The sequence below is a fragment of the Parasteatoda tepidariorum genome, chromosome X2 (assembly GCF_043381705.1).
Source record: "Parasteatoda tepidariorum isolate YZ-2023 chromosome X2, CAS_Ptep_4.0, whole genome shotgun sequence".
In the NCBI taxonomy this organism is placed as follows: domain Eukaryota; kingdom Metazoa; phylum Arthropoda; class Arachnida; order Araneae; family Theridiidae; genus Parasteatoda; species Parasteatoda tepidariorum.
In genome coordinates this window covers 57,279,801-57,295,317 of record NC_092215.1, presented here as the reverse complement: position 1 = coordinate 57,295,317, position 15,517 = coordinate 57,279,801, and the positions used below count along the sequence as shown (strand labels likewise).

The following is a 15,517-nucleotide window of genomic DNA, read 5'->3' as shown; positions in this document are numbered from 1 at the left end:
CATGCCATCCCAATTTTAATCCTCTGCAGAGGGGATGACTCCCCTGCTTTGGTAGCCCGACGACCTGCGTGCGAAGTCTAGCACTTTACAGTAGAACAGTTGAACGAGGACCAATACCGGGCACCCTCGGTCCCTACGCTGGCAGATCAAAGCCGCTTACTGACCGGTGATCGGTGTTCTACTGGGAACCGTGTCTTTACGATCAGTCCTCTGTAATGCATTTATTTGGAGGAATAATGTTTCTGTGTCTTGAAATATCGTTTGCTCCATCAAATCATTAATATTGAATCTAGAATAGCAAAATCTGATCAGTTTAAAAGGAGTTCTCTTTTTTTTCTGCTTAATGTGCAAATTAAATAGATATTTTTTTCAAATAAAAAATTGTTCTTTTTTTTAAAAAAAGAAGTAGGATTATTGTGAAAATATTTTATTCCTTTAAAAAAATTTAAAATGAATCCAAGAGTTTAAGTTATAGTGTGTTTGTGTTTAATATGAAACATAAAAAATATCAGATTAAAACTTTCAAAACTGATACACCTGAAGCATCTTAAAATTTGAAATATATTAAATTTTAAAAAAATCAATAACTAAAAAAAAAATGAATTAAGATATTTTAATTAATAATTGGGAAAGCCATTAGTATTAAGTTTTAAATTTAGGGAAAAGTGGTTAATAATTAAAGAAATTTATTTTAGAAGTCTACTATAAACCTTAAAAGTCTTTTAATTTTATGCTAATTTATTTTAAATAATTTTCTAAATCTGTGGTATCCATTCCCAAGGATGATGAGGCACATATCCTCAAAGAAAAACTTAAATTTCGTTTTTAGAAAATATCCGGACATTTCAAAAAAATTTTTTTTTATCTCAATAATAAATTTTTTTTATTTATTCCTGATTTAATGAAATCTCGTCATTGGTTTTGTTTTGTAAAACACCATTTTCAAAAGAGAAAGCTATATGAGAAAAAACAATCACCTACAGGAGTTTGGCATATGGATTATCACCTACCAAGAAAAATAATAAATAAATAAATAAAAATAAAAATAAACAAATAATAATAATAAATAAATAAATAAGAAATCTCCTCCCTCCCAAAAAATTGAAAAATTCAGTTCCTGTCTAACTAAGTCCCTGGTTATATATGAGCTTTTCCTATTTGTTAATTTTTACTTGTAAGGAACAAAATTAAAGATAGCATAAAATCTGACTAAAATATTCCCCCACAAAATAAAGAAGATTTTAAAAACAATTTCTCTTTAGTATTTAAAAAATATTTTCCATAGCAAACTTTTACTTATAAAACTTCAAAGAATTATCAAAAAGTTATTCAAAATATTATTTTTTTTTAAAAAATGTCTTCCCCTTTAAAATGGACATAGAAAGTTACATCCCCCTGACAACTCCATGGGCATTCCCGCTTTGAATAATAATTATAACTATCATAATCCTATAAAAAACAATTATTTTATAAACAAATTCCAACTAAACCCCTGGTCATGTATGCGATTTTCCTATTTGTTAATTTTTACTTGAAAAGAAGAAAATTGGAAAATTAAAGATTGTATAAAACCTGACTAAAAAAATCCCCCCCCCCAAAAAAAATAAGTTAAAAACAATTTCTATTTAATATTTAGGAAATATTTTCCGTAACAAACTTTCACTTACTTCAAACTTTCACTTCAAAGAATTATTCAAAATACGTTTTTTAAAAAAATGTCTTCCTCTTTAAAATGGATACAGAAACTTGCATTTCCCTGTCACCCCTTTGGGCGTTCCTGTTTTGAATAATAAATATAACAATCATAATCCTATAAAAAAATAATTATTTTAAGAACAATTTCTAACTAAACCCCTGGTTATGTATGCGCTTTTCCTAGTTGTTAAATTTTAATTGTAAAGAAGAAAATTAAAGATAGCATAAAATCTGACTAAAATATTCCCCCATAAAATAAAGATTTTAAGAACAATTTCTCTTTAATATTTAGAAAATATTTTCCATAACAAACTTTCACTTGTAAAACTTCAAAGAATTATTCCAAATACGTTTAAAAAGATGCCTTCCCCTTTAATATGGGTACAGAAACTTGCATCTCCCTGACACCCCCATGGGCATTCCTGTTTTGAATACGAACTATCATAATCCTGTAAATAGTTGGAATAAATGAAGGAAAAGCGCTAAATAAAGGAAAATGGTAACCTTGATGATCGCCAAGGCAGGGAGAGCGATGTCTGTTCCTCAAACATACTACATATGATCAGAATTTCGTAGGGATCGACTCGTCGATAAGTGCTCGTATCTTATTTTTGGACTGAATTATTTTTGTGGTACATTTTTACAGTATAATAGATGGATTTTTAGTGTTTTTTCTGAGATTAAATGTCCGGAATTGAGGTGTTTCTTTCTTTTTCGAGACGAACTAGAGGTAAGTAACTTCTATGGTGTCAATGACCTTACTATATACATCTTACATTTATAAATGAAAATATTTATTTTAAGCTTTATTTTTGCTTTAAAATACCTAAGGTGTTATCTTAACGCACATTTTGTACAGAAATATTTTTAAAATATGCATATTATTAAAAAAATTGTTGTTTTTCTAGAGAAAAAATTATACATGAGATTTGAAATGTTTAAAAGTAATTAATATTTTTCGATTAAGTTTAGTGACTAGAGGATTATTAGTTGTGAATCTAACATTATAGGAATGTATATTTAAGTTTTTTGTTTCTTAAATTTATATTCACTTCGATTTGATGAGTTTGACTTGAGTGCAATACGATCATGTGTTCGAATGATTCACTAAGTTTTTAGAGTATATTTTAATTTGTAAATACATGTTACATAAATAATGCAATATAAATATGTGTATGAATGCAATTTTGTGGAATTTTGTTGAATTAAAAGTACTTGTATATTGAAAGAGAGAAGAGTGGGAGAGTGAGTGTTATCTACTGTAGAGTGCGTTGAACTTTGGCGTAGATCAGAGTTCAGTCACATGGTCGGTCACTTTCGCGACCATTTACTTTAAAATAGTATCTTTATTTCTTAATTTCTGAGATAGAATTGTTTTAATTACTTCTTTAAACTACTGTTAATAAATTAAAATATTTCTTAAACATTAAATATGATTCTCACGTTAGAAGGTCAATGAACTTTCCTCTCTGTTTACTTTTTGACTTTTCTCACTTTACTTCAAATATTGCTTACAAATTCAAAAATTTACTTTTTGATACTTATAAATACAGTTTTAAATATAAATAGTTCACTTTTGATATAAATATAATTTTCATTTTTCATAAAGGGACGTATTTTCATCGAATATTGACTACAGGTCCAAAATTTTACTTTTTGATTCATATATATTAAGTTCTAATCCAAACATAAATAACTCTCTTTTGATTCAAATATATTTTATAAAATTTATAAAATGCCAAATTTTTATTAAATATTCCTATGAATCCGAAAATTTATACTTTTTGTACTAATATATCTAATTTTAATGATCCTTTTAAATGTAAATAATTTTTGCTTGATTCAAATATATTTTATATTTTTCATAAAAGGTGCATTTTCATTAAATATTGCTAATAAATTCAAAAAGATACTTTTTGATACTTGTTTATTTATAGTTTTAATTTCCATTCTAAAAACATTGTTCTCTTTTTGAATAAATTACAATTTGCATGTGACGTATTTTCATTAAAGTTCCGATATTTTCTGTTTTTAATAAATAAAACACTATTTTAGTTGTTTAATATTTAAAAAAAAATGGTATTTTGTTTTAAGAAAAATATTGATCTAGTTTAAAATGATAGAAATTTTATTTCGACAATATATATTTTACTATATTATATTTTACTCGTGCATTTTATTGAAAAGAAAAAAATGAATATCTATTTTATTCAAGTTGATTTTATTAAATTGTATACGCTTAAAATTATTTATATTGTAAAGGAAATTCTGACAATTTTCTTTTGACAATATATATATTTTTCTATATTACATTTTACGTGTGGATTTTGTTGAAATGAAAAAATTGAATATATGTTTTATTTAATTATAATTTTATTAAAGTAAAAAGGATTAATATTATTAACAGGTAAAAAAAGTAATTTCAAACTATTTTCCTTCGTCAATGTATGTTTTATTGTAGAAATAAATACTTAAATATTCTATATTATCTGCTCATATATTATTATTTAAATATATATTTTTCCGTCATATTAATAAAGATTGTAGTTGTTATAAAGGGAATATGTTTTTTGAGAAGAAACGTATAAAATTATTGGATGAAAACACTTTCCAAAGGTCATTGCCTGATCGGAAAGTGAACCGACAGATAGCGCTAACAGCGGAACTCAATCAATTGTTATTTTTAAATCGCTTAATACGAAACTTGTTTTTATTTTTATATTCTTGTATTATTTATTTAAAAACAATAATTATTATAAAATTTACTGGGCAAATTGTATATTGGTTACTTTAAATACAATATTATGTCTTTATACATTCACTTATTTTCTTCCTTCCGTGTTATTTTAAGTACGATTTAAGTGCGCTTTCTATGAAACTTTTAAAGTTTTTGCTATTAATGTGTAGACAGTAATCATAACTTTTTAAACTGTTAGTATGCATACATTCATTTATTTTCCTACATTCTAATATTAGTTACGATTAATGCAATAAATGCTTACAATTGAAATTTGGTTTTATTTTTTGTTTTTTTTTCACATTTATTTATAAACAATAATAATTGTAAAAATTACATTCTGCTTTTTTTTTTTTTACAAATGTATGTATTTACTTACTTTCCCGTCATGTAATATAAATTGCAATTAAAATAAAACAGAGTAAGGTTAATATGAATTTTTTTTAAAAATATTCAAGTAATTTTTAATTATAAATTTGTAAACAATGATCACAGCTTTCCAAAATTTTATTATGCCCTTACCTATTAACGTATTTTCTTATCCTATAATGCTAGTTATGATTAATGCGAAATACAATAAATACTTAGTATTGAAACTTGGTTTCATTTTTATGTTCTTGTATTTTTTCTCTCATTTATTTATAAACAATAATCATTATAAAAATTACAGTGAAATTACATTTTGCTTATTTTTTTTAAAAAAATATATGCTCTTACATATTTACTTATTTTCCTGTCATGTAATATTAATTACGATTAAAGTAAAACAGAGTAAGCGCGTTAATATGAAATTTTTTTTTAATGTTCTAGTAATTCAGTAATTTTAAATTATAATTGTGCAAACACTAATCACAATTTTTTAAATTATTATTTTGACCTTACCTATTTACGTATTTTCTTACCCTATTATGCTAGTTATGATTAATGCAAAATACAATAAATGCTTAGTATTGAAACTTGGTCTTATTTTTATGTACTTGTATTTTTTTCTTCATTTATTTATAAACAATAATCATTATAAAACTTACAAAACAAATTATTGGGTTGTTTGAAAAGTAACTTCCTTTTTTTAAATGAAAGTGATTTTTTTACAGTGAATACATATTTTATTAAATTATATATTGTCGATTCTGGTGTAATACATTTTACCACCTTTCCTTTGGTAGCATCCGCTCATAAAACTTTTGCTCTTTTCTAGCAGAAAACTCTTCCAGGAGTTTTTTTTATTTTCTCCCGGGAAGTATTTTCGAGCATAATTGTAGATGACGTATTTCTCGTCCCAAGTGAGGATTCATTTCAAAATGGATAATTTTCTTTGCGCTTATGAAGCAAATCACAGACGTCAACGCGACTGCTCAAATTTCTTACCGTAAGAACATAAGGAACCCATATGTTACCTATAAGTTCCAAATAATCATGAACTGTCGTCGAATTTGATGAATTTCATCTTTCAGCGATCTCACGAGTTGTTATTCGCCGGTGTGCATCACTTAATTCCTTTCTTGTGTCTTCATAGTCATTAACTGGCCATCTAGAATGTGATGCATCTTCAACATCAAAATGCCGAAATTTTGCAAATCAGATTTGGCATTGGCATTCTGTCAATACTTTTTATACATACATATTGGATAATTTTTTTCCCGCTTATGGGCAGCACTTTTTACCTTTTCGATAGTAAAGAAGTAAAATATGCTGCTTTTCCCTTTCTATATATGAAACGGTACCAACGAAAAACTAAAGCGTAGAACTAATCAAACTTTCTCACAAGCAAGCCTTGTAACATCAGCTGTGAAAATATTTAATGATTATGCCGCTTAAGTGTGAAGTTGGCTGTGAAGAATTACAATTAAGTAAGAAACGAAAGGGAAGAAACGAAATTACAATCCAAACAACCCAATACACATTGTTACTTTTTAAAAAAAAGTATTATGTTCTTATGTATTAACTTATTTTCATGTCGTAATCATATGTAATCTTGTCGTAATATTAATTGCAGTAAAATTGAATAAGCGCGTTATACTAAGCTTGATTTTTTTAATGTTTTTGTTATAAATTTGAAAAACATCATCATTACAAAAATTACAGTACAAATTATACAACGGGAAACTTTTTAAACTTTTATTAAGCCCTTATCTATTCACTTATTTCCCTATCCTGCAAAATAAAGCGAAATACAGTAAGTGCTTAGTATTGAAACGTCGTTTTTATTTATTTATTTTATTTATTTATTTATTTCCTATAAACATTCATAACAAAAATAATTGTATTACAAAATTATTTATACGTTACTTTCAATTCTGTTATTTAAATGACCTTTTTAAGTTCTAATTAACTACAATTGTTCATTTGTGTCAAGTGACCTTTTAAAAGGACCACAAAAAGAGAAAAGAAGCACAAATGGTAGGGTTTGATGGAAAAAACTCTGCCTACCATAAAGAATATAAATAGATCTGAAATATTTCCTTACTTACATTAAACGTGATAGAAAGAAATATCTACTTGGTATAAACAAACAATAATTATGACCTTCACTTACTTTTTTATCGCCTAATATTAATTACAAGTAAAGTAAAATAGAATAAACGCTAAATATAAAATTTTGTTTTATTTTTGTGTTCTTGCAATTTTTTTCTTTTTTTAAACAATAATCATTTACAAAAATAATATCAGGGTAAATAATATTATTTATTCAATTCTCTGGTTTAAATAGAAGGAATTTTTAAACTGTTATTCATTACAATCACTGTTTTAATAAATTGATTAATATTTTAGTTAAGTACAAAGGACATTAGGATTTAGCCGGTTAAGAAATTTTATGAATCTGTACTGAACACGCAAATATGCTCATAAATGGTTTATGGGAACGTTTGCCAAACATCAAGAAGTTCTAGATTGTGTAAAAAAAAAAATTAATAAATAAAAAAAAAAAATACAACGAAAATTATTGAGTAGGTTACCATTCCCCCCTTCCAAACTGAGGCACTTTCCCAGTTCGGAAGGGGGGAATAGTAATTGAAGTATCGATAGTATTTTCGATAATAATTATTGAATACGTTATTATCACTATCATTATTGACAACAAAAAATATAAAATACGATAATTTCGTGACTGTTACAGATGAGGATAATTACTGAAAATGGTATAATCGAGATTGCTGATAAATTTAATTTGGTTAACAGCAAATTTGATCTATGTAAAAATAACATAAATTTGCTGAATTGGCAAAAATCGTAAGATATCGAAAATTTCTAAATATATATCAGGTTATTGAAATTTTTATATCACTAATTAATGATTAAGGGTTCAATATTCCTTCTTTTTGTAATAAAAGCCATAACCCAGAATAATTTCGTAACTATTTCTCGTTTTTTTCTGGACCTATGAAATGTAACAATAATAACATCTTGATCATTATCGACAACACTAAATATCGAATACGATTATGTTTTGGCAATTACTGATAATGATCAATACAGAACATGATATCATCGAAATCATTATCGTCTTGGGTTAATTATAAATACGATAATATCGTAATTATTATAGATGACAATATTATTACGAGTGTTGATAAATTTCATAAAAGAAATGACAATATTGATTAATTTATTAACGAAAATTAGTTAAATTTGAAGTAAAAAAATTAAATATCGATGTTTCCTGGCTATATATCGCGATATTAAATTCCGTATTAAACACCGGTTATGTATCCACCATTTTCTTAAAGACATGAAAATATAAAGAATATTTTTAATTTTTTCCGGGAGCATAAAAATATAACCAAAAGAATCATAATGAAATAATTATCAAAGTAGCGCAAATATTGTAAATTTTCAATTCTTTTGAAGATATGCTTACTAGAATATCTCGTAGAATATCAATATATTTTAAATATTGCGATACGAATATTATATTCTCACGATATATCGTGAATGCTATAAATATCGAGTATAAGAGAATAGTTAACAAAGATAATATGGTGAAATTATATCGACAATGTTTATTATCAAATACGTCAGTACAGAGTTCATTATTCTTAACGATATTTATAGAATACGATACTATCATGGTAGCTGCCGGCCATGCTAATTATCAGATAAAAGATATCCTGACTGTACTAGATTATCCCAGCGTGAAATTCACTGTGAAAATTTTTTTATAAAGCTCGAATTTTTATAATTACTCAGACTTTTTCTTAAAATTATGATTGATAAAATATTGATACGATCGTTTGAAAAATGGACGCAGCTCAAAATAGACATCGCATTTGTTTCGTTTTCTTAAAGTACTGTTATGATTATTGTATTTTTTAAAAATAGATCATTTCTATGACGATTATTCATAATATTAAAAAAAACTGAGCTAATTTTTATAATAATTTCGTTCGGTTTTTTTTTCTTGAGGAGTAGAGTAGGTATCAAAATTTGGGTTTATTGATTAAAAGTGAAAAAGCGCATTCTGTTCTATATCTTAGTTTCTTAAACCCGCATTTTGAACGAAACCGCATTTTCGCACATATTTTCAAACGCACATTTCAAGCCATTACCATTTTCTTAAACACGCATTTTAAGTTATGTATAACATGCAATTTTACTGATGTCCATTTTTTTAAACGCGCAATCTGAACTATGTCCAATTTTTTAAACGTGCAATTCGAGCTATGTTCGATTTCTTAAACACACAATTCAACCTATGCCCATTTCTTCAACACACAAACAGAGCAGTGTCCATTTCATTAAACACGCGTTTCAAGCTATGTCCATTTTTTAAGCACGCAATTCGAGCTGTTTAATTTTTTTACTCACGCAATTAGAGCTATGTCCATATTCTTAAACACGCAAATCAAGCTATGTTCATTTTCTAAAATTTCGCTTTTTGAGCTATGTCCAAAATGAAACATCCACTGACCAACTTATTTTTTTAATAACTCATCCCTTAGTTTGGTTAACAATTTTTAATGCAATAGAGAGTTGATTGTCTTTGAAATGAGAAAATTACTCAATCAATCAATAATGACTGTGATACAGATCATGAAGTCCGCACAATTCTCATAGTAATGAATGCGTTCAACAGGCCGTGAATAATATACTTAAAATCGTTAGGCACCAATTTATACCAGGAGAATTTTATGAAATTAGTTTCAGAGTAAGAAGTGTGAATAAATGATATTAGCTACTATATAAAAAGAATTACGCTAAAAGATTGTACCTATTTTGTTATACCATTCTATGTTTATACTTGAAATAAAGCTTCCTAATTTATACCAGAATTTTATAAAATTAGTTTCAAAGTAAGACGTGTGAATAAATGAGATTAGCAACTATATAAAAAGAATTACGCTAAACGATTGTACCTATTTTGTTATACCATTTTATGTTTATACTTGAAATAAAGCTTCCTAATTTATACCAGGAGAATTTTATAAAATTAGTTTCAAAGTAAGACGTGTGAATAAATGAGATTAGCAACTATATAAAAAGAATTACGCTAAAAGATTGTACCTATTTTGTTATGCTATTCTATGTTTATACTTAAAATAAAGTTTCCTTGTGAAAAAAAGCGAATTTTATTTTTAGATCGTTATATTCACACTTCATAGTTCTTATCTCTCATAGTTATCTTATAGTGCGTTATATTTTACATAAGGTTAAATAGCATTAATTAAACTTCAATTATCTTTATATAGCTAAAACCCATAATTTCAATTCGGCAGATCTAATAATTAAGCACACACCATTACTCTAATTATTAAATAATAGTAATTTAAGGTAAAAATAAAATAAGAAACTACGAACCACACTAAAACTATTTTTATAAGATTCGAAAAGTGAACTTATAATAGTAAACTCATAATAATTGTTATTAAAAATAATAAAAATCATAAAAAAACAAAAATTGTATGAGGGGAGAAAATTCTTGTCGTTAAATGTTATTTTAAATTAGGGAAGATCTTTTTAAACTTTTTATTTCCCCTTTAGAAATCTTCCTCCTTTCGACCGAAACAGAAATCTTTCTCCTTTCGACGAGGGAGGGAAAATTCTAAATATGCTATTATTTCTTTTTATTTTATTTTAAAAAAGAGAAAACAAACTAATAGTGGATATTTTCTTTGTTCGGCAGTATCTTTTGATACATGTAAAATACAAAACAGTCACCCAATCAGAATTTTAAATATGAAGTGAGTGATATTTTAAATTCTCTATTAATTTTTTTTGACGAAATTATATCAATACAATTCTGCAATCTACAATTTTTAAGAGGTAGTTAAATAGTATATAGTTGCCTTTAGTAAAAAACAGCGTGAATAAAGTACAAATCAAATACACAAGTGCTTTATTCACGACGTTGTTTTTCACTTCAGTTGCTAGTAGCACAAAGTGTTATCTATCCTTTTGGATACAGTTGTCTGTTTTGAGAGTTTTGATAAATATCTTTTAGAGCGATCATCACTGAAAGAATTCTTTAGTTTTATCCAAATCAGTTTTCATTAGTGTAAACTGTAATAAAATTAAATTTTAAAGAACCTAAAAACTGACAAATGTGTTGTTTTAAATTATTTACTCAAAATCAAATTGTATTAAAGTTTGAAATTAGTCCATAGAGATCTAAAATTTATCAAGCTCTCTTTCTTCTAATCTAATAAAGCTTTATTTTTAATATTTTCTGAAAGGTCTATCGAATGATAAGTACAGAAAAGAAAAGAGAGAAACACCATGAAACCGTGAATCAAAATTGGTTCAAGATGGCGAGGGTCTCTTAAATGCTTCAATTTTATTTCTTGTCAATTTTTTAAGCACTCCTATTGAAAGAAACTTACAAACCCTTTAATCGATCTTTTCGAGGAATGAAATCAAGCACTAAATCATTGTAAATTCTTTTTCTCTTGAAAATATTTTTAGGCAAACGATTTTCATAAATAAGTGTAAAATATTTAAATAATTTTTAATTTGTGTAATTAGTTTTAGGCGTAAAGTGCTAAAAAAAAAACCACCTTGAATAATTTTTGATTTAATGATCGGATCTGTACGTTCTAGGACTCAGTCTTAATTGTTCAAGAGGGTAACCTCAAATATGCTAATTAATTTGTGCAGACGATATTTTAAGCTACAAAATCAGAAGCGAAAACATACTTTCTCTGAATAAACATATCTCTTTTTCAAGTGATTCGGATTTCTGACCCCCACCCCTTAATATGGGGGATAGTCTCACTCTGGGAAATATGGTTCCAATAGTTTGATCAGGAGAGTGATCGAAAGTTTGGAACTTTAGTGTTAATTTTACTTCTAAGGTATTTCGCCATATCTCGAGAACTTTTTAAGCGAATTAAAAAAATTTTGAACTCAATTATAAAATTCATTTATCCAAAGATGATTCTATGCAAAAAAATAGCTTTTAATAAATAATTCTTTTTATCATTTCATTTAATAATAGTGACAAAAAATTTAATTGGAAGGTATTAAATTTTTTACATCTTTTTAAAGAATGTAACTTTAAATGACAAAATACAAAATTTGAGCAAAATCTATCTAATAGTTTTAGAGGAAGTTTAAAAACCCGACTTTTTTAAAGTTTGATTATTCAGGAACTTTTAAATCAATTTTGCTCAAATTTCATATTTTGCCTAGTAAAATTACAATTTTTAAAATAATGTAAAAATTCGTAAAATTTGCAATAAATATTTACTAAAAGTTATATTTTGCATGGAGTTATCCTTAGATGAACGAATTTTATAATTGCGTGTAAAAATGTTTCCATTCGCTTAAAAAGTTCTCGAGATACGGTGAAATACGCTAAAAGTAAAATTAACATTAAGGGGTCCAAACTTTGGTTTCATCTCCTGACCAAACTAATGAAACCATATTTCCCAGATTGCGGCTACCTCAATGTTATGGGAGTCAGGAATCCGTCAAAACAAAAAGGTATGTTTACTCCGAGAAAGTACGTTTGTGCGTCTGATTTTGTAAATTAAATCACGGTCTGTACTAATTAATTAGCATTTGAGACTACCCTCTTGAACCATTAAGATCGAGACCGTGAAGTTCTGATGATTAGATCAAAAGTTATTCAAGGTAGTACACTTTTTTTTTATGTCAAAAAAGTTTTCCTATTCACCATCATAAGGGGGGTTTTCCATTCTCTAGATTAAATTATTATGATCGTATTTTTTTCTTATCTTCGGGAATATGAGTTTCATAAATGTGAGCAGTTATTTTTTTAGTTTGTGTAATAAGCTTGAGATGTTGAAATAATATCATTCACTCTGCGTGAAGTAAATAAAGAATTATAGTAAGATATAATTATAATATGAATTATAATAGATAAGTTTTTTTTTACCAAATTTTCTTTCGATTCTCAAATTTTACAATAGTTACATTACAGATTTTTACTTTTTGACGTAATCGTAATCACGCTATTTATTTGCAAGAATAAACGAAGAAAAAATGCGAATTACAATATTTTTTTTGAATAGAATTTTCTCTAAAGCCTGATTTTCAAATATATCATAGTTTTATTACAGATTTTTACTTTTTGATGACTTAGTACAGCGTTTCCTAATTTTCTTCAGCCGCTGAACACTGAGCAATCAAACTAATTTTGACGGAATCCTGACTTTCAAAAACACTCATCAGCAGGTGTAAATATGCAAATGAAAAAANAAAAAAAAAAAAAAAAAAAAAAAAAAAAAAAAAAAAAAAAAAAAAATTCAAATTTCAAATTAAATCAGAAACATTTAATGTGAATGAATATTTTATCAATAAGTCTGCATATTAGGTTTTATGTTAAGTAGTTTAATTCGCAAATCTGCAGAGGCTACGTTTGTTGTAGTATAAGTTAAAGTTGAAATATATAGTAAAGTTTTTGCTGTTAAAGTTGAAATTGAATAAAATAAACTGAATTGTAATTTCTGAAGAAAAAAAATTTTAATTGTGAGAAAGGGTATCTGAAAAAAATAATTCGTTATTTATGAATTTGGTTAATTTATTTTGAATTTTAATGTTCGATGAGAAATACTGATGCAATAATTTGTAAATTCATATCTTTAAGCAATTCGTTCAATGTCATTGGAAAGGAAATATATGTTTTAAAATTTCCTATTTCAACTTTATTGCAATTTTACATAAATAATTTCATAAAAATAACATTAATATTAAATAAATAAATTATTGGTTGGATACAAACCTATAACAGGTTTCTAAAATTTATTACTGGTTAAAGAAAGTCCTAACTCAGGAAGTACTCGTGTCTTTTCCACGAAACCCTAGTGTTCCGGGGAACACCATTTGGGAACCACAGGCTTAGTAAATATGCTATTTACTAAGCTTACTGTGTATTTTTATTCAGAAAGAAAATCTAATATATCTATAAGATAATAAAGACGCTACTTATTTAACTATTCTTAAAGTACGCTGAACCATAATCTCGGAATCCTGAACCAAAATGCTTTGTAAATTTGCAAATATCTTAGCGCTAAATTGAATAACGTTTCTGTAGGAGTTAAACTATAATATTGGGTAAACAAGTTGAAGAAAAGCGATAATATGGTTTAACTTATCACCTTATGAAGGTTGCGGTGGCAAATTAATGCCATATTAAGGTTCAACACGTTCAAAAATTTCGGATGCGGCAGTCTCCCTCAATACATATTATAAGTTTGCAATACATAATTTACAATGCATTAATATGATGCTAGTTATATGTTGCTATCGTTAAATAATACTGCAAGCTTTTTATAATGAACCAGAGGACAAAGTTATATCAACAATCCCTGAAGATATTAGACTGGAGTAGGCTACACCCATATCTCATAGAAACTAGCAAATTTTACCGTCTCGTCCGAACTTATCAGTGAAAATAAATTCTTCATTCCCTTTTAATCCTCTTTATTTACAATTTTCACATATAAACTGATAATGGATTCTTTTCCCAAGCATCTTAAGGCCGTCACCCAAGCAGAATTTGAATATAAAGCGTGCATTATATTAGATTCTCTATTATTTTTTTTGTTGATAATTTTACAATTTTTAAAAAGGTAGTTTCGTATTATGCAGTCTGTTTTTAGATTTTTGACCCTTGTTTTTGTGCAATTTACTTTAAAAGAATTTTTCAGCATCATTCCAAATTGATTTTAATCCGGCATCATCCAAACCGGTTTTAATGTCCCTTTCATAAATTCTGGTGCTCTAACTACAAGTAAAAATATATTTTGGTATTTTTTAATTATGAAAAATAGTCTAATACTTACTAAAGCCTTTTTATGATTATCAAAATTATATTTGTACATGAATTCCAAAAAACGTAGTTAAAATTTTTTTTTCTCATTCATATTCAAATATTTATCAATAAATGATTTTAAAAATTAAAGAAATTTCAATGATGAATAACTGTTTCTATTCGATCTAAATAATTGCAAACAAGTGCTAATTTAAAATGTTTGGAAGGGAACCGTGTCTGGAGGATTTTACCTTTAATGAGACACCGGTGCCCTGTATTGTATTTCAAAACCAATTATTAAAAATCTACATATAATATTTTTCACTTTTTTTACCTAAATTAATACGAAATAATAAAAAAAATATATGAAAAATATGTTTAATGAAAATTCTGCGTCAAAGGGTTAAACTGTAATGAAATTAAATTTTAAAAAAAGGTAAAAACTGACAAATGTGTTGTACAAAAAATATCAAGGAAACGAAAATTTAACCTAAAATCCAAAATGGCATATAAATGCCTCTTAAGGTTTTGATTATTACGTGCTACATTATTTCATAGAAGTGGAAGATGTTGGAATTTAATGTTACGATATATCACAAAATATCGATTCTTAATAAATACCGCAATGTTTTTCAATTTTATTAATTTAAGTTGAACCATTTTTTCACTATCCAAATGAAATATTTTAACACTAAAGATAATATCTTATTTTGTATTTATCGTATTTGCATTTTATCGTAGTCTACATCGTTATTCTACATCACATTAATTATCGTTTTCGGTGAAGATTAAGATAATATCGTATTCGTGAATTATCGTTATCGATGATATATCATCATATTTGATATCGTTATTAATCGACGACATTACCG

At 26.5% G+C, this 15,517-nt stretch overlaps 1 protein-coding gene across 1 annotated transcript in view; it reads left to right on the top strand.

Moving 5' to 3' along the window:
• Positions 1 to 2,234: 2,234 nt before the first annotated feature.
• Positions 2,235 to 15,517, top strand: part of LOC107453372 (ecdysone-induced protein 74EF) — a 386,074-nt gene continuing 372,791 nt past the window's right edge. Inside the window, exon 1 of the mRNA XM_071188231.1 lies at positions 2,235 to 2,425. The gene's annotated coding sequence lies outside the window, so the exon portion shown is untranslated. The remainder of the gene's footprint in view (positions 2,426 to 15,517) is intronic.